The 19171-nt window shown below is 37.7% G+C and overlaps 1 pseudogene; it reads left to right on the forward strand.

Moving 5' to 3' along the window:
* The first annotated feature begins 14624 nt into the window (after nucleotides 1–14624).
* On the forward strand, nucleotides 14625–14721 carry LOC138839096 (U6 spliceosomal RNA; annotated as a pseudogene).
* Nucleotides 14722–19171: the final 4450 nt, after the last annotated feature.

Below are 19171 nucleotides of genomic sequence, written 5' to 3' on the forward strand. Positions count from 1 at the left end.
GTAGAGGGCTGGGGGGGGGGGCTTTATAATTTTTTTTCTTTGCACAGTGACCATCCTGGGTCTGAATGACACGGTTGCAAAGTGGACCTGACCTGCCATTGCTGATGGCTGGCAGGCTATCAGGGAAGCCATAAGCCAACATGTCAACATAGGCTCTGGGTTCAAATTCTGATCCTGACACCTACCAATGGCACGAGACCACAAGAGACTCATTCCTATGCCTAAAAATACGGATTGAAAGAGTAGTTCATGAATTTGTCTAGTGTAAAATTGGATGCAATAATCCTAGGATGCTGATTGATCTTAATTAATAGTTTATTAAGCATGAAAAGAATAATATTATGTCAATGGTGATATAATAAATACCTAAGAGTTGGTAGGAACATAGTAGATGTCATTCAATCATAGAGAGACTGCTCTGGCACTCTTTTGCAATATATATTTATTTGTATACTACCATCTTCCTATCCACTTATTGCTGTTTTGGACAAACTTGGGGAACGATCTTAGCGCCTGGGAACTACCTGAAAGCTTTTTGGCTAGAGGCTGCTGTGCTCACACTCACCCATTCATGAATTGGGCCTGCTAGGCCCTGATTTCAGATCCCAGCACTGCCAAATATTTAATTTTGGATTAGGAAACCGAGTGTGACACATGTTTTCTTTTCTGGGAGACTACTTGGTGTCAGGCATGATGGAGAACATATCTACAAATCTAGATGCTATGTGATAGTATGTAAGCAATGTAATAAATGGTATAGGTGTCATCAGAGTCAATAAAATAAATGGTAAATAAATGAATAAAACAAGAAATAAAATGAATAACCACACCAAACACAATATGGACTGAACATCGGTATGGAAGTATAAATCCTATCTTTAAAATATATATAAGGAGTATGTGTTCCATGCTTGAACCTTGAATTCAGCCCTGCCATGAGAAGGCATTGGCAAGAAATCCTGAGATACTGGTATCTGGACCAGTATCGATCTCATACTTGAATGAGTAGCTCATGTGTGATGTGAGTAGGAAATGATAAGCAAGAATCATGGGGTATTACTTATTTGTAAATAAGTGTTGATTAATCATCATAGTCATGAAATGGATGCATGTGGAAAGATCCAAGAATCAGTAGACACATGGTAGAGTGTATTCCATCACAGGTCATCATCTCTCCTACTCTATACAAATATGTACTTATTTGCATACTACATTCAACTTAGGAATGGATGACTGCTTTGTGCCCTCCCCCCCCCCCCACCTAGGGACTCCATCTCAGGTCCTGGGAAAGGCCTTGCTCATTAGTGGCTCACAGGCTGGTGACATGGACCAATTTGTCGCTTGGGTCTGCTAGACCCCAAGTTAGGATCCCAGCAGAGCCAAATATTCACCCTGATGTCAGAAGCCAAACGTTGCACCTGTTTTACTTTTCTGTGCAAGTCTTGGGTCTCAGCTAGGATGTAGAATGGAATGCATGGGCCACCCTGTGGCCATGGGAATAGGTTGTTATCCATGTCAGCCCAGTTATACCTGTCATCATATACTCAATAAAACACACAATACATCCATGAATAGCATACAAAATAGAATAATTAAACTAAATGTGCAATGCAGTCCACACACAGATGTGAATATATATCCCATGTTTAAATGATCCATTCAGGACTATTGTGAACTCCCTGGGGCTCAATCTCTGTTCTTTGGAACGGCCCAGCTCCTTAGTGGCTCTAGGCTTGTGTGTTCACCATGACCCATTCTCCAATTGGGCTTGCTAGGCCTTGAGTTCAAATCCCAGCACTGCCAAAATATTCTCCTTGATGTGCGAAGCCAGTCGGTGCACCTGTTTTCCTGTGATGTGCAAGTCCTGGTATCAGCTAGGATGGAGAATGCATAGGCAACTCTACCCTCATGGGAATAGGTTGCCCTTTAGGTCACAACAGTTATATCTGTCATCCTATACACAAGAAAATACACAATATATCAATGAATAAGACACAAAATAAAGAGAATGACTACACAGAATGCAAGATGCTGCCCAACCATGTATGGAAATATAGAACCTATGTTTAAATGATGAATTTACCACTATTTTGCCCTCCACCAGGGCTTCATCTCAGTTTCTGGGAACGGCCTAGCACTTTAGTGTCTCACAGGCTGTGTGTTCACCGTGACCTATTCACCAATTGGGCCTGCTAGGCCTTGAGTTCAAATCCCAGCACTGCCAAAGGATTCACCTTGATGTGAGAAGCCAATAGATCCACCCGCTTTCCTGTCTTGTGAAAGTCCTGGGTCTCAGCAAGGATGGACAATTCTATAGAGACAACTTTATAGCCTTGGGAGTAGGTTGTCATCCATGTCAGCACAGTTATATCTATCACCATACTCAATAAAATACACAATACATCCATGACTAAGACACAAAAATAAAAAGAATAACTACACTGAATGCAAGATGCATAGAACACCTGTAGGTAAAGAGAAATCTTATGTTTAAAAAAGGTGGGCTTGTTATTTTGTCCAGTGCTGGGACATCAAATCAGGCCTTGGACCAGGCCTGACATTCTAATATTCAAGGATGGTGAGCTTTCCCTTTTCCAAAATGCAACAGAGCTACCCACACCTCAGTTCAAATCTCAGCATTGACAAAATATTCATTCTGTTTTCAGAAGCCAGTCATTGCACATGTTTTCCTCTCCTGTGAAAGTGCCCGGCCTCAACTAGGATGTAGAATGCATAGGCAACCCTATAACCTTTGGAAAAGGTTATCATTCATGTCAGCACAGTTATACCTGTCACCATACTCAGTAAAATACAAATAACTCCATGAATTAGACACAAAATAAGGAGAAGTGCACCGAATGCAAGATGCTGTCTACACATGTATGTAAATATAGATCCTACATTTAAATTATGAATTTATGACTATCTGGCCCTCCCTGGGACTCAATGCCAGGTCCTGGGAACAGCCTATCTCCATTAATCTAAGGCTTGTGTCCTCACCTTGACCCATTCCCCATTTGGGCCTGCTAGGTTCTGAGTTCAAATCCCAACACTGCCAAAAGATGAATCCTGATGTGTGAAGCACATCTATTCACCTGTTTTCCTATCCTGTGAAAGTCCTGAGTCTAAGTTAGAATGGAGAATGCATAGGAAACCCTATAGACATCTCAATACATTGTCATCCATGTAAGCACTGTAATATCTGTCACCTTACTCAGTAAAATACACCATACTTCCATTAAGGCAGAAAATAAGGAGAATAAGTACAACAAATGCAAGATGCTGTCCACATGTATATGTAAATATATATCCTATGTTTAAATTATGAATTTATGACTATTGTGACCCACCCTGGGGATCAATGTCAGATCCTGGGAATGGCCTAACTCCTTTGTTGCTCACAGGCTGGTGTGGTCACCTTGAACTATTTGCCAATTGGTCCTGCTAGGCCCTGAGTTCAGATGCCAGCACTACCTACAATTGGATCATGGAGTAAGAAGCCAAGTGTGAAACTGTTTTTTCCTTTTCTCTGAGAGTCCTGGGTGTCAGGCATGATGGAGAAAACATCTACAAATTTAGATGCCATGTGGTAGGATGTAATCAATGTAATAAATGGAATGGGTGTCATCACAGTAAAATCAACAGCAAATAAATGAATAAAACAAAAGTACAAGGAATAACCACACTAAACATGAATGGACTGAACATCCATAGGTAAGTACAGATATCTTTGGGGTGTGCATGGGCTTCACAGCTGAGGTCTGGGGGCCTGGAAGAGTGAGACGCTTGAAGGGGACTCAGCACTGTTAAATTACAAGAATGAGGGATCTGTGTACCCTGGAGCTGTGTACTCCCTTGGGCCTGGTTGGTGGCAGTGGGAGCTTGAAGCACCTTGGAGTACAGACTACAGGGGGTTGCCTCCCAGAGGGACAGAGAGCATGGCCAACACTTAGTAAGGATATGAGTCCTGCTAGTATGGAGCACAAAAGCATAGGTCAGACTCTGGGTCTTCTCATGAAGAACTCTAATGGGGGAGGCCAGCCCTACTTTAACTCTTGAGCTGGGATCTTCAGATCTTAGCCTCCTGAGTATCTAGGATTATAGGCATGAGCTTCTGGCTGAGACTCTGGTTCTTTTAGGTATATTAAAGTTTGACCTCAGGGCCTTAGGCTTGCTGATCAGGTCTTCTACCATGCTAGCCAAGCTTTTCTGTCTTGGGCATTTCTGAGATGGAGACTTAATATATGCTCAGGCTGGGCTGTATCATGGTCCTCCTATCTGTGACAGGCATGAGTCACCAGGCCCGGTCCTCTGTAGTTGGGATGGTAGACATGTAGTGCCACACTCAGTCATTGGTTTATATGGATTGTCCCAAACTCAGTCCACGGTAGCTGATTCTTGATAAGAGGTGAAGCTCTGGGTTGGGCCTCAACCACTGGACTTCAATCTCCTCATGGGACACTAGTTAGTAAACAAGAGATTAATACAGAGGGATCTCTGGAACAGGGTCAACCATAAAAGGAGGGGCCGTCATATACGTTTCTTGGTAATTCTGTGAGCATATGACAGGAAGATACCGGGAAAGATCTCAGATGGTGTGTGTTATTAAAGTTGCGACATGTATGGGAGTATGAATCAAAACATGGCCCTCTTTCTTTATTACCCTATCCTCATGAGGAAGAGGATCCTTCAATTTGTTCAGTTTTGAAGCTGGGGAAACTGAGGCACAGAGAAGCCTGGTGACCTAATAATTACTCCCAGCTGATAGGAAGCTCAGCCTGACTTCTCTGCCATACTCCCTCAGACAATGAGTGCTATTCAGTCCACTTTTTGTGATGGGAAGTCCACTTTTTTTCAGTCATGGGGCTTGAACTCTGGGCCTGCGACAGCTCCCCGAGCTGCTTAGCTCAAAGCTAGCACTCTACCATTTGAGTCACAGTGCCACTTCCAGTTTTCTGGTGATTCTTTGGAGATAAGAGTCTCACAGGTGTTCCTGCCCAGGCTGGCTATAAACCACGATCCTCATATCTCAGCCTCCATTTTACTTAGGATTATAGACCTGAGTCACTGGCACCTGGCTTAAGTGTAATTCTGAATTTCTTTCTTTCTCGCTATCTCTCTCAGGAACTGATTGAATGGGTTCTAGAGGAGGTGGCCCAGCATCCCCATGTGGTTGTAACCAAGGTGGCCCTCTCATTCTGGAGGTGGGCTGTTGGTCAGCTGTCTCGCTCAGTCTGTTGTACCAGCTCCATGAAGTAAGTCCCTCTCTGCCCTAGCTAGACCATGACAGTTATTCATTGTCCATCTCGCCTTACTAAACTCAGTACTGTGTTCAATGCCCTTTTCTAGCAAAAATTTCTTGCTAAAAATATGATACATAGTTATGGAATGAAAATGTAATGCCATCTTAAGAAATTCATTTAGGGTTCTTGGAATGTGGCTTCATTGTATGGTAGTTGCCTAGCATTCATGAAAACCTGAGTTTAATTCCTCAGTACCACATAAACTGAAAAAGAAAGACTAGTAGTGGTCCTGTGTCTCAAGTAGTAGAGGGTTAGCCTTTAGAAAAAAAAAAAAAAAACAGAGTTCCGAAGCCCTGAGTTTCAGCCCCAGGATTGCCAAAACAACAACAGCAACACAAATGAATATTTAGTTAGTAAATGCAAAATAAAGAACCCATACTTGGAATATAATTGCTCCTTCCATACTGATACCTGACATTAGTCGCTAATTCATGTTCTTTACCTATGTTAGGATACTGTGTTGAAAAAAAAAAGTTTTGTTCATTAGGTCATGGCAATTAATGCCAGGAATGTGCTTAGATGTCAGTTGTAGGTTAATTCTGGAAATTCAAAGATTCCAGGCTTTTGAGTGGGTTCATTACTAATTACAATGAGAAGGGTAGTCTAAGTGAGATTTGGAAAACTTTTTTGCCAGTCATGGCACCATAAAGGCAGAGGCTAATTAATAGTTGTGACAGAAGAGAAGGAATAACTCCAGATGGAAGGAATAAATGATAGTAACTATGGTATAACAGAAACCGTTCTAGGGAACCATTTTTAGCTATTGAAGAGCTAGTTATCAACTAGGCTTATTCCTCATTGCCTTTAGCATTCTAAATCTCTTAGGCAAATTCTTAATCTTTGTGTAATAAATGTATCTCCTTCTATACTGTTCTTTCATACCTGATCGCCTTTGCTTTCTAAAAACCTCAGTCTTTCTACATTTCTCTATGAACATTTCCTGATACTAAATACACCTACAAAGATGAAAGAGGATGCTAAGGTAAGGTTCCCATAGCACCTGAGTCGTTAATGTAACAAAATGGAAAAGGAGGACATATTTATTGCTACGTCAATTATTCTGAAAAGCTGCAATGTCACATCATTTGATTCAAATTTCCATTCTTTGTCTACAGAGTGACATTAACTGCACATAAATGCAAATATGAGCTTGGTGCTGGTGGCTCCTGCCTGTAATCCTAGCTACTCAGGAGGTTGAGATCAGAGGATTGTGGTTCAAATCCAGTCTGGTCAGGAAAGTCCATGAAACACTTATCTTCAATTAACCACCAGAAACCCGGAAGTGGTGCTGTAGCTAAAGTGGTAGAACCCTCAAGTTGAGCTGAAGAGCTGAGCCACAGTGCCCAGGATCTGTGTTCATTCCCCACAACCAACAAAAAGTGCAAATATGGCTTTAAGTTTCCCCCAAAGGAATGATGAAGTCAATAGTAATCTTTCCAAATGATTCAGTGCACCTACTCTTGCTGACTTATTTAAGTTATGGCTAATTCGCTGAACATATTCGCTGCAAAAATTTTCAAATATTAATTAGCTTTATAATGAACTTCATCTAATATTTCTTGGTTCAAAAGTGAAGTCCATACAGTTGATATCATTTAGCTTTCTTACTGTCTTAGTTCAAAGCCAACCCAGTCAGGAGAGTCTTTCAAACTCTAATCTGTAATTAAACACCAAAAAAGCCAGAAGTGGAGTTTTGACTCAAGCAATAGAGTACTAGCTTTGGAGGCAGGTGGGAAAGAAAGATAACTGTTCAGGCACAGGGTCCAACCTCTGAGTTTCAACCCCAGAACCAGCACAAAATAAACAAACAAGCAAAGAAAACAAACCCTGGGTATTTCTTTGGGACTTTCCTTAAAGGAGTAGTGATCTGAGAAGAGGCTGTTTTTGCTGACCATACTCAACTGTATCCTGCTTTTTTGGAATCCTTATTGCTATGGAAAACTCAGGACCAAACTAAAGGAATTGATAACTGACTCCTGCAACAAGAGAATCATCTCAGGGGTGAAACATCCATCCATAAGACACTTTAAAACCTCCATATCTTTGTTTCTTTGCAGTAGAATACTTTTAAAACAAATTTATTTCCTTTTGTTCTATGCTGGCCTTCAAATGCCATATTGTTTTCTTTTGTAATACTCTCAACCAGAAGTTTACAGACAAGTTTTATATGAGTAAAGAATACACTCAGAAAAGTCAGGGACAGAGTTTCCTTCAAGCCTTGGATTCTTTTCTTGTACAGTAAAAAGGAAAGCAAAAGTTAACCTGAACTTTTTCATTCCTATGTTCAATTCCTCTCCTGGGATCAGTTTCCACATCCAGTAACAGTTACTTCCACTTACTTCCAGTAACAATCTATGGTGCTGCTCCAGATAAAATGAATGTTTTCTGGCTTCATTGAAATAGCACAAGGACACCATTGGACATGAGGTAACACGTGTTTCAGAGACAACTTAGTGAGGTGTAATGAAATTTAAATTGCTTATAAATATATTATCCATAAGTACAGTTTGTTCAAACTTCTTAAGACATCAAAATTTGTGAATTTACCTTTAATTATCAAACTAATTCTCTGAAAAAGATAATTTGGGTCAAAATATATAGAGAGAAAATGCCCTCTACAATGAAAGAAGGTGTTGGGTTTACACATTTCTGTTTGTAACACTTTCCACAATGTCTTTGCACGTGAAGCACTGAAACACAGAAAAAAAATCTGATTGGATATTTCAAACCAATGATTTCATATTTTTAAGTGGCTGACAATAAATAATATCCTTACTATCAAGAGATGGTGAAGACTTCTCTAATTACATATGCCAAAAAGTTTTGGGTTCAGAAAAGAATTGAGCAAATGGAAAAGGTAAGAAAACAGTGTTCTTAGAAGTCCTAGTTAAGAGAATTGTCTTCAGTAGTGAAGGAAGGCCAAAACATTTTCATATAATTGTGTTAATAATTTTAGCACCTACAGTGATTTTACAGAGCCTATTTGGCTCACTACAATACAGAACAGCTTGAATGAAGACATGAAAATAAATTCAACATCCAAATGAGGCAACTTAAAGAGTTTTAAAAGAGAAATCATGAAGATGTAGCAGTGGTAGAGACCGTATAGTCCTTCAGCTTCACTAGACTTGAAGCCAAGAAGCTGTGATTAATTGGAAATCAGTCAAGAGCTAAGAGGCGGATATAGAAGTAGGACATAGAAGCATTGTCATTTTGCAACAAACACTGTCGTCCAAGGTATGGGTGATTTAACTCTATTCTCCTCCATACATCTTGGTGAACAAATGCTAGACCAAGAGAAAAAAAATCTATGGAAATAACTTTGCATAGAATAACTTCACTGTTCCTGAGAATGTATCTAAGGAAAGTCTTAAGAGAAAAGATAAAAGTGCAGTATTTTCGGTTTCCTCTAAGCATCATTTTAGCCAAATGTATCTTTGAGGTTAGAATTGATTGAAACCAAAAATTATGGAGTACATATTTTTGTGGGCACTTTAGACACAATAAGTCTTTCAAGGTAAAAGAAAAAGAAAAATTATAGCCAAATATTTGTGACCACAGTTTCTTGGAATATTTTCTGGAGACAAAGTTTTACATTAGATTTCTCTTCATTAACATAGATGTTGTTTCATGGAAACCAAATTCAAGACCGAAGTTTAATGGACAGGCTTGGCCAATTAAACAGCATGAAAGAAGAAAACTGCAAATAATATTTATATATTTATTTTTCTTTTTTTATTGTGAAAATACTGTACAGAGGGCTTACAATTACATGGGCAAGATAATGAGTAGGTTTTTCATCTAGCATTGTACCCTCCTCACTTGTTTCCCCTTCCCATCTCTTCCCATTCTACCCTGCCCCCCACCCAATCCTCCTACCCCGCACCCCCCATCTCGCACTAAAGTTGTGAAGTACGTATTCAACATAAGGACTTATACATCTCATTGTTGCAATGGGTCCACAGGTATCCCTATTTAAACAATTTGTTTTTTCCCTTCCCCTCCACAAATTATACCGATATCAAATACAGTGAAAGCAGAGGTTATACCGTGGGGGAGGGACAAACAAAGCAACCAAGAAATAATCTTATAAATGTGTTATAAACAATTGCATGAAAGGAAACAAAAAACATTTGAATACATATCTTAGGGATCATTTCCATAACAACTACTTATCTGATTTTTTTTCAGCTTGACTCAGACATATACTTATTATTGCAAATAACCGAAACCATGGGACCTATGTTTCTTTGGGCCTGGCTTACTTCACTTAGTATAATTTTTCCCAAGTCTTTCCATTTCCTAAAAAATATGGCAATGTCATTCTTTCTGATGGAGACATAGAATTCCATTGTGTATATATACCACATTTTATTGATCCATTGCTCTACTAAGGGGCATGTGGGTTGATTCCATATCTTAGCTATAGTTAATAAAGCTGTAATAAACATAGTCGTGCTGGTAGCTGTAGTGTGGTCTTGTTTGTGAACATTTGGGTAAAGGCCCGGAAGTGGAATTGCTGGGTAATAGGGGAGCTCTATGTACAGTCTTTAGAGGAACCTCCATACTACTTTCCAAAGTGGTTGAACAAGTTCACACTCCCAACAACAATGCAGTAAAGTTCCCTTCTGTCCACATCCCCTCCAGCATCTGTTGTTATTAGAGTTCTTGATTTTTGCCATTCTAACTGGGGTGAGGTGGTATCTCAATGTTGTTTTGATTTACATTTCTTTTATGGCTAGGGAATTTTAGCATTTCTTCATGTGTCTATTGGCCATCCTTCTTTCCTCTTCAGAGAAGTTTCTCTTTAAGTTTTTAGCCCACTTATTTATTGGGCATTTGTTTCTTTGAGGATTTGTTGTTGGGGGATTTATTTGTTTTTTTGAATTCCAGGTATATTTTAGATATGAGACCCTTTTCCGTTGTATGGGCTAGTGAAAATCTTCTCCCAATCTGTTGGCTTTCTCTTGATCTTTCTAGATATGTCTTTTGCCATGCAGAAAACTGGAATTTCATGCAATCCCATGTGTCCAACCTTTCTTTGATTTGTTGTGTTTCTGGGTCTCGATTAAGAAAATTTGGGCCTGTGCCAAGGAGTTCTAAGGTTTCTCCTATTCCATCCTGTAATGTTTTCAGTGTCTGATTTGACTCCGAGGTCTTTGATCCATTTGGAGTTGATTCTGGTGCAGGGTGATATATAAAGATCTAGCTTTAGTTTTCTACAAGTAGTTAAACAATTTTGCCAGCACCATTTACTGAAGAGCCTGTCTTTCTTCTATTCTATTTTTTTTAGCTCCCTTATCGAAGATTAGATGGCTATAGGTCTGTAGGTTCATTTCTGGGTTTTCAATTCCATTCCATTGGTCCTGAGGACTGTTCTTGTGCCAGTACCAAGCTGTTTTGATTACTATGGCTTTATAGGAGAGTTCGAAATTTGGCATTAATATTCATCCAGCAGTGTTCTTTCTGTTGAGTATCATTTTTGCTATTCGGGGTCTTTTATTGTTCCATATGAATTTTTGGATTGACACTTCGATTTCCTTGAAAATAATGGCAAATAATATTTAATGAATTACTTTGACCAATTATTTTGCCAGAAGAAACAAGGAAAAATATAATTCAAAATCAATTGACTTAAAAGTATGAAGAAAGGGTAGTGAAGAGAGATTAGAGAAAAGATAGAGGATTGTTTTCTCTCCAGTGGAGTATTGGGTTCTTGTTCTTGTTTCTTCCATTCTATCTTCACAAGCTTTCAAATATGTATCAGGACTGGATTATCCAGTTCAGACAGAGAACTCCTAGAAGAAAAATACTATTTGCAGCAGATATAGGTCATTCATAACCTTAGACAATCTATTTAAATCTGTTAAAAATTCTCCCCTATCCCAAACTTCCCTCTTTGAATAGCTTTGTTTGCTTTTCCCAAGACTGCCCTTCATTAACTGCCTAAAATTTTGAGAGGTCATATTCATACTCCCTAGAGACTGCTGTTTGGTTGTGATTTTTGTTTGTTTTTGTTTTTTGTTGTTTTTTTAACTGAATTTGAAAAGGTTGTGCAAGTATGTTACAATTAAACATGTCCATCTAATTGTCCTATACTCCTAGATCAGAGTCACTCCTTCCATCATTCTCAAGCAACCCTTTCTCCAAGATTTAGTTTCAATTTACCACTTCCTTTATCACGTGTGTACATTGAGTATTCTAGCTGTACTTGCCCCTTGTTCATTTTTAATTATTTCTATGCCTTTACTATAATTCCTCTCTGATTTCAAATTCCGGATAGTCATTCTGTTAAACTATCTGTTAATACTTTGAAAGGTTTATATACATTCCATGGAGTTTCAATCCTGCATATGCTTGAACTGATGTCAGCTTATATTTCCATAATTCATTCATCTGCAGTAACAATTTGCAAGACTGGAGACATGAAGCACCTAAACATGATTTTATTTCATCCATTTGGGAGAGTAATCTTTAGTCAAAAAGAACGTTAAAAATGGCTTAGAATGTATTCCTAACTACCAATTTTTAAAAATGGCTTTGCACAATGGTGTGATTGTTTTATTTTACATGGGATAATATTTTATACTACCTATAAGTTTTCAAAAAAGAAGAAAACTAAAATTTATTCTTATAGAGGAATATGATTGAAATAGAAGACAGATTTTATTTTTGGCATATCTCTGATGAGTACCCATATTCAAGACATAAAGTCATATTTCTTACTATGTTAGAGAGTTAGGGTAAGCATAAAATAACATTTCTTAATATTTTAGACAGATAGGGAAAACATAAAATAACATATGATAAGGCAACTATTTGTGACTTTTTAAAATGTACCTTATTAAATGATGAAATTTACTTTATTAGCTAAAGTTTGGGTTGGAAATTTGGGAGGCTGATCTATTTAATGCATTTCTGGAAGGCCCCTACTGAACAACACAAGTTGTGTGTGGTTCTATTTTTACACTTTAATGAATGGTTGAACGAGTTTGGCATTAGTGCTGGGTAAATAATTCAACTCTATTGTAACTTGTGCCCTACACTTGAAAAACTTGTAATGTCACTAAGTATCAACTACTTGTCAAATGTTATTTTGGCTAATGTGATTTTAAAAAGTTTATTTGAAAAGGAATACACTTTCATGAGATTAAATGTAGATTAGCATTGGTTTGAGAGTGACATTTTCATTCAGCAGAACCATGTTGTACTGAAGGCCCAGTGTTTTGAAGCACTAAGGATTTCTCAATGTTTTTCTGAATTACATTTGACCTCTAAGCCAAGTTTTCCGGGCCTTGGTAGACCAATTATGGATCTATCCTTTCAGGAACTATTTTTTGGCCCACTTATACTGGACTAAAATCTTTCATTAATCATAGGGGAGGGGAATAAAAAATAATTTTATGGCACTTTGTGAACTTGTTCACTCATATGGGCTGTTCATCTGTAAGATGAATGTTTGAATTATAGTACTTTCTCTCACATTTTGTGAGCTCATCCTTCATTTTAAGTTGCTTTCCATTTCGTAATTACTTACTGCTAATTCTTGCATCTCAAGGAATTGGGGCCCTGAAATATAAGAAATGAGAAATTGAGATGGTTCTTCAATTACTTTGTGTTGGCATGTTGCATGGTCCTTGGTGAGAAGTCTTGCCCCTGTTATGTGATGATAGAGGTAACTGGGAACTGGGATCCTGTGACACATGGGACCTGCAGAAGAATAATATTTTTAGACATCTTATCAGCAAATTTGGGCATAATCAGTTGGAATGCTTCAGAAATATAGAGAAAAACAGTTTGGGACCAGTTAGTTAAAACAATAAACAGAGCATCAGAGTAAAATACCTTATAGATTAGACGAAAACAACATTTTTTGCCATGTGAATTCAGAAGACCAAGAACAGTTACAATGTATCACAAGTTTATACCAAAGACATTGCATTGATACTTTTTATATTCTAATATATATTTTAAACCTAATTACGTATATTCAAATTCTATTTACTGAATAAATAAATATCAATTTATTTGTCAAATTACCATTTAATTTTAGTAAGTTTCACTGTGTGAAATACAAAATCAGCACATATAAATATAAAATATATAACTATATATAATATAATAAAAAGTCACATGTTTTGCATTGTTCAGTTGTGGTTACTGCATCAAAGGAAACTCTGTTTTAAAGTATTATTCAATTATCTCTACATAAGTGTTTGATAGAGTTAGACCTAAAGCTTTACCATTTGTAGATTTACAGCCTGGAGGCAAGAGGAAACACTGTGATTAAAACATTACCAATTTAAGGCCTAATAATGAGGAGAAACATATGGACTTCTCCTGCGACTATGAGAATAATTAGTGATAGAAAGGGAGTAGTGTAAGTTCCTGCCTGGTTGGATGGTAGACGGGCCAGGACATTAAGTTATCATGCATATCAACAATTTTTTCACCTTCTTGGCTTTAGGTACTTTTGAAATGGTAGGTATAATAACCAATTGTATTTTGATAAAATACCTTCTAGTCTGAACAGTTCTATCTGAACTGTTCATCTCTCTACGATCCCTTAAAACTATGATTAGTTTTGGGGCTGGGAAGGTGGCTCAGTGGTAGAACGCTTGCCTTGCACGCCTGAGGCCCTGGGTTCTATTCCTCAGCACCACATAAGCAAAAAGAAAAAAGCCGGAAGTGGCACTGGGGCTCAAGTGGTAGAGCGCTAGCCTTGAGCTGAAGAGCTGAGGGACAGCGCCCAGGCCCAGAGTTCAGGCCCCACGACTGGACCCAAAAAAAAAAAACAAAACAAAACAAAACAAAAAAAACTATGATTAGTTTTGTTCATCTACAACAATCTATGCTGTCAGACTAACATAGTCTGGTTAGTCTGTTCCTACATGGAAGAAGGGTCAAGGTTAGGTAGTCATTTGTGCCAGTTAGACCTCATTTGTGATAATGTCAGCTGCAGAAGTTTAGAAGTAGCTCTTAAGCAAGGCTTACTTTGAATCCATTAGCACCACAAAGCTAATTCAGTTGGATAAATAAGTACTTGAAAAAGCCAGCACTTTTGGATGTAGCTAGAAATAATTGAAAGTACTATCAAAATCCAAGTGAAAAATATTTAAAATAGTCATCAACAAAAAAATTTTCAAATGTGATTAATCGACTGAACAATATAATTTTTTCCCACTATTCACAGAATTTTAGGGAAATAAGATCAATAGCATTGTTAGGAACAATAAGGTTTCCTTGTTATAAGTAGGCACTCATAGATATAAGCCTGTGTAAAGATTGCATCATTAACTACTTAAATTTAGAGGATACGACATGCTTCAGCAGTATGTATACACAAATTACAATACAGAGGTTAACATAGCACTTGCACAAGGATGATATGAAAGTTTGTGAAGTATTCCATATTTTTCTTTCTTCAGATGCAAGAAATGAAAAACAGTTATTAAAATGTGGATTACAAAATTACAAGTGTAAAAATACATGTAATTCATATAATTAAATTTAGTTTGACATCAGTGTATTAAATCTTCACCTTAGAAAGAAAGGCGTTTACATAGCATAAACTTTACAAAACTTTTGAAATTAGACAACATTGTCATTTTATCCCAGAGAAAATAATATTAGGACCTAGGGAAAAAAGGAATCTCAAGCTGTTTCTATATGGAATGCAATCTGAAAGGACATATTATTGAACCTATATATTTTAAATAATGTAAAATTCAAGTATATCTAGGAGAGAATAAAATAAATTATGAACATTATACAAACATAGAATATAGGATATTTTAATATATACTTTTTCAGAAAAGCACCAGAAATACTTTAGTTTCTGTACTACTCATTTCAACAGATAAACTAAAATTATTTCTGATTAAAAAATCACAAACACTGCAGGAATCATACATGTATACAAAAACGCTTCTATAAAATTTGCCATCCAATACAGGCAATTCAGTTGGAAGTATTCCGCTGAATCCATGAATTTTTCCAGTAAGATATTTGTGTTGCCAGGAGCTGGTGGCTCACACCTGTAATCCTAGCTACTCAGTAGGCTGAGATCTGAGGATCACGGTTCAAAGCCAGCCTGGGAAGAAAAGACTGTGAGACTCTTATCTTCAATAAACTACTAGAAAACTGGAAGTGGAGCTGTGGCCTACGCGGTAGAGTGCTCACCTTGAGCTGAGCACAGGGACAGCGCCCAGGCTCAAAGTTCAAGAACCATGACAGACAAAAAAAAGTTATTGCTCTTATTTGGATTGTGAAAATATTTTGTATGGACACAAAGGATGGACTTGCATTTTTGAAATTTAAGAAACTTAACTCAACCATTAGGACTTAGGAGAACAATTTGTACAGCCTTCCACAACTTCATAGAGGTAGTGATACATACTTATACTTTTGGCAATATCAAATGCAAATCTACATTGTACTAAATCAAATCTAAATTGTACTTCAGGCCTGGTTTTATATAATGTTTCTCAGAAGGAGACCCAGCATATTTTTGCTATCTCAATTATCAGCAGCAAGATATAAGGGGGTCAAGAGGCCTTTAGTTTGGGCATTGGTATCTGTATCATGATGAAGTAAGAAAGAAGCCACTCTGGTATTATTCTACATATATGCACTGTGCAGGAGTGTCCAGCCATCTACAGTTATAGCATGTGCCGCTTGAGCCACCAACTCATGGACAATGTCTAAGTGTCCACTGTAGGCTTCCAGATAAAGAGGGGTACACTAATCATCACTAATATTCACATGAGTGGCCTTTTTGGAAAGTAGTCTCTGCACTGTAGTAAGCCGAATATTTGCGGCAGTCCAATGAAGAAATTTGCTTGGATCCTTCTCCATTTTTTTCTTGCAATTGATACCATTCCTTACTTTTTCATCTTATTCCTCATCTTCCTAAGAATTGCCTAACCAGAGACTTTGAGTGCCGGTGTGAATGAGGTGTCCATGTATTTCCCTAATAGTTCACATTGGTTGAACTGGTCAGAAATATCTGGTGAATTTTCTGCATATGTTTTTTTCACCACGATTCATTTTCTCTTTTTCAAATTTTACTATTCGAAATTATTCTAACTGGAGAGTAGGGAATTGATGGAGTGCAGAGGAAAGATGTTCCTTCGTATTCAAAGGCACAGACTGAAAATGAGGACCAATGATTTCTTCATGTGCAGCTTATTCTAGGAATTAGAAAATAGGAAATAATGCCTTCTATATAAATGATTTGGGAAATGGCAGAGCAAAAAGTGAAATGATGAAACCAAAAGTAGAAAAGCAGAATAAATTAGGATAATTATGGAACAATCATATTATCTCTGAGAACCATGAAAGAGAGAGAAGTGAGAGACAGATGTGCAATGACCTAGCTAGCCACAAAATCCATGCTCTGATCAATTTACAGAACAATCAAAATTTTATTTTTAAAAAGATGGATGTAGAATTTATGTATTTACTTGAAATTAGTAAATACATTTTTAGTAGCCTACATAAAGAGACATAGCTTTGACCAAATTACAGACAATAATCTAAATCATTGATAATTCTAGTAACAGATATGATTGAAATTATTTGAATCACACTTTCTTGTACAATGAAGGAATAGGTCAAAGCTAGTAAAGCAGCTAGAGATGTTCCTACCCTTCTCCCTAAACTTAATAATTTCTGGTTTGTAAAATTCTTCTTTGCTGTTCTTAGCCCAATAATATGTAATTGTTGATGTTGAATAGACTGTATCTGTTGAACTAGATTGTATCTGCATTTTTTTTTTTTTTGTCGGTCGTGGGGCTTGAACTCTGGGCCTGGGCGCTGTCCCTCAGCTCTTCAGCTCAAGGCGAGCACGCTACCACTTGAGCTACAGCGCCACTTCCGGTTTTTTGGTGGTTTTTATTGAAGATAGGAGTCTCACGGTCTCTCCTGCCCGGGCTGGCTTTGAACCGCGATCCTCAGATCTCAGCCTCCTGAGTAGCTAGGATTACAGGCATGAGCCACCAGCGCCCGGCTGTATCTGCATATTTTTGACTGTGCAATTACAGGACTTTGGATGATGCTTGTCTTAAAATGGTGTTCTAGTACAAAACTGGCGTTACTTTCATACCAAATGGGAAGAACAAGCTGGAAAAACAAAAGAAAAATGGCAATTCCGGGTATCTCAACTCCTGCTCAAATAATTAGGTGACAGATCAGATAATGAATAATCCAGAGGAGAGTTCCCAAAAAGCCCTACAAACACTACTGGTAAACATGGTGAATGAAAAGATTGAAAACCTGCAAAGGACTCAGTATGAGCATGATAGGAAGAAAGAGGACGCAAACCAAAGATCAAAACAGCTCATGGGCATGAGGAAGCTACTCTAAGCTTAATACTGGAATTGCGTGAGCAGGTTGAGAACACTCAAAGTGAAGTAAATGAATTGTGTAAGCAAGCTGAGAACAATCAAAGAGAAAGAAAGAAATTGAATGAGCAGTCTGAGAACAATTAAATAGAACTACAGGATTTGAATGAATGTGAGGAAGCTAATCAAAGAGTAATACAAGAATTGGGAGAGCGGGATGCGAATAGACAAAGATTACTAGAGACATTCATGGAATCCATTAACAGACAGCTGAAAGAAGTCAGGGAGACCACAGCATGAATGGAGCCCAGCAGAAGGAATGGGCTTCCAAGGAAACCATAACCAATCAACTAAACGATTTGCGAATAAACACTGAACACCAAATTAAGGAAGTATAGAAGTTCATACAAGATCTAAAACAAAGCTCCAACAAAGAATTTGAAGCCACTAAAGCTGACCAATTAAAAGGAACAGATAAAAAACAAAGTAGAAAGACTCGACAGTAGGTTAGACCATGCAGAAGATTGAATCTCGGGCATTGAAGACAGCGTAGATATTATAGAAAAGAACATACAACCATCCAAGACAAATCCAAGAAATATGATAGATTTATTCAACACTTGGAAGACACTATCAGAAGGCCTAATCTGAGGATAATGGGTGTAGAGGAGCACCAAGAGACAGAAGTTAATGGTTTAGGAAATTTTTTTAACAGGATCCTAGCAGAGAACTTCCCAAACATGCAAAGAAAAAAAGACCTATTCAGATACAAGAAGATTTTAGAACCCTAAATAGACCAGACGAGAACAGGACATCCCATCATCACATTACAATCCACACAGGATAAATTCAGACCAAGGAAAAGATCCTTAAATATGTCGAGGAGAAAAGTTCAATCACCTATAAGGGCAATCCAATTAGAATCACCTCAGATTTCTCAGCAGAGACAATTATTGCAAGAAGAGCCTGGAATGATGTATGCCATGCCATAAAGAAAAACAACGATGAACGGAGAATACTGTACCCAGGTAAACTCTCCTTCATAACCGAAGGTCAAATAAAAATCTTCGATAGCAAAGAAATACTGAAACATTATATCTCCACCAAACCAGCCCTACAAAATATTCTTAAAGATGTCCTACACATAGAAAACCAACAAGACCACAATAAAGGCCAAGAAACCAAACACAAACAGAATCCAAGAACCATAGGAAGAACCCAATTGGCATAGCCCCCAATCAGGTGGATAAAATGGCAGTAACTCCCAAATACCTTTCAGTTTTATCTCTCAACATTAATGGACTTAACTCTCCAATTAAGAGACATAGAGTCTCTAGTTGGATTAAAAAGCAAGATTCTTCTATCTTCTGTCTTCAGTAGTCACAACTTGCCCATAAAAACAAACACATCGTGAATGTGAAAGGCTTGAACAAAATCTACCAAGGAAATGACCACCATAAACAGGCAGGAGTAGCAATCCTAATATCAAATAAAATAGACTTCAAATTAAAATTAGTGAGAAGA

This window comes from Dipodomys merriami, unplaced genomic scaffold (genome assembly GCF_024711535.1).
Source record: "Dipodomys merriami isolate MVZ:Mamm:240054 unplaced genomic scaffold, mDipMer1.0.p SCAF_292, whole genome shotgun sequence".
NCBI classification, from domain to species: domain Eukaryota; kingdom Metazoa; phylum Chordata; class Mammalia; order Rodentia; family Heteromyidae; genus Dipodomys; species Dipodomys merriami.